A 1,641-nucleotide genomic window follows, 5' to 3' on the forward strand; every position below is an offset into this window, starting at 1 on the left:
CTGCCGCTCAGAGAGTCACCGCTACAGGACCTGCCGCTCAGAGAGTCACCGCTACAGGACCTGCCGCTCAGAGAGTCACCGCTACAGGACCTGCCGCTCAGAGAGTCACCGCTACAGGACCTGCCGCTCAGAGAGTCACCGCTACAGGACCTGCCGCTCAGAGAGTCACCGCTACAGGACCTGCCGCTCAGAGAGTCACCGCTACAGGACCTGCCGCTCAGAGAGTCACCGCTACAGGACCTGCCGCTCAGAGAGTCACCGCTACAGGACCTGCCGCTCAGAGAGTCACCGCTACAGGACCTGCCGCTCAGAGAGTCACCGCTACAGGACCTGCCGCTCAGAGAGTCACCGCTACAGGACCTGCCGCTCAGAGAGTCACCGCTACAGGACCTGCCGCTCAGAGAGTCACCGCTACAGGACCTGCCGCTCAGAGAGTCACCGCTACAGGACCTGCCGCTCAGAGAGTCACCGCTACAGGACCTGCCGCTCAGAGAGTCACCGCTACAGGACCTGCCGCTCAGAGAGTCACCGCTACAGGACCTGCCGCTCAGAGAGTCACCGCTACAGGACCTGCCGCTCAGAGAGTCACCGCTACAGGACCTGCCGCTCAGAGAGTCACCGCTACAGGACCTGCCGTCCATTAATGTTCATTGTAGTAAGTTCATGTTCAGAGTTCACGTTGCTTGCTGGTCTTATTTTTGTGTGGCGATCCAGGGCTTGAATTTCAATGTGGGTATTGTGCTTGCGTGCTCACTAAGACATGATTTCTGTTCATATACACCCAAAGCATGCGCACATAAAGCTGCCTCTCGGACAGTGTGCGTCTACTGAATTGAGTTATTTTTAGTGGCTCATCGCATGTAAATTTTCTGATACACACAAAATGTCAAATTGCCCATCTTGGCGAGTATTCTTATAATAAATATATATAAATATATTATACATATATTATATATTAAGTGAACATAAACAGTGGAGAAACAATGCATGTTTATTCATATATACGTATAGGTAGATGCCCTATTAGCGGCTGTTTGTATGGACCACGATATGCAAGCCGTCAGCCGTATTGGAATGATCAGAGCCAGTCCGTTAACACTTGAGAGATGCAACCATAGTTATACACATTCAGCAATGATTTTGCTAAACTATCACAATACAACAAGATGGATCCGTTAGCAAACAACATTAAAAAGTTACTATAGTTTAAAAAGCTGTAATATTGAGTTAATACACATCTAAGAAAAAACAAACCAACACATTCTTACCTGTGAAAGTTTATCAAATTTTTCAGGAATTTAAATTTTGGCGTTTTGTTGCAACCAGAGGCTGCGCAATTTTGTGGTATCTCATTGATTGATAAAACTCATTGGTTTCTATTGTAAGTGACCACACATGGACCGTTCCGAGATGGTGGATGCGTCGAAGTGTCTGGAGCAGTCAAATGTGGCGTCTACCTACATATCTTATAATATATATATTTAGTATATTATTTAGTAGCCTAAATAAACCTGCTACTGTCAGTGTCATTAATGTTAATCAAACAACATAAGAGAGTAGTGTTGTCAACTGTACCGACTTCGGTATCAGCTGGTATTGAAATTTTAAAAATGTTACAATACCAGCAATTTCCTGCGAGCA

Source organism: Sinocyclocheilus grahami, unplaced genomic scaffold, assembly GCF_001515645.1.
Source record: "Sinocyclocheilus grahami isolate Dianchi unplaced genomic scaffold, SAMN03320097.WGS_v1.1 scaffold1849.1, whole genome shotgun sequence".
Taxonomy (NCBI): domain Eukaryota; kingdom Metazoa; phylum Chordata; class Actinopteri; order Cypriniformes; family Cyprinidae; genus Sinocyclocheilus; species Sinocyclocheilus grahami.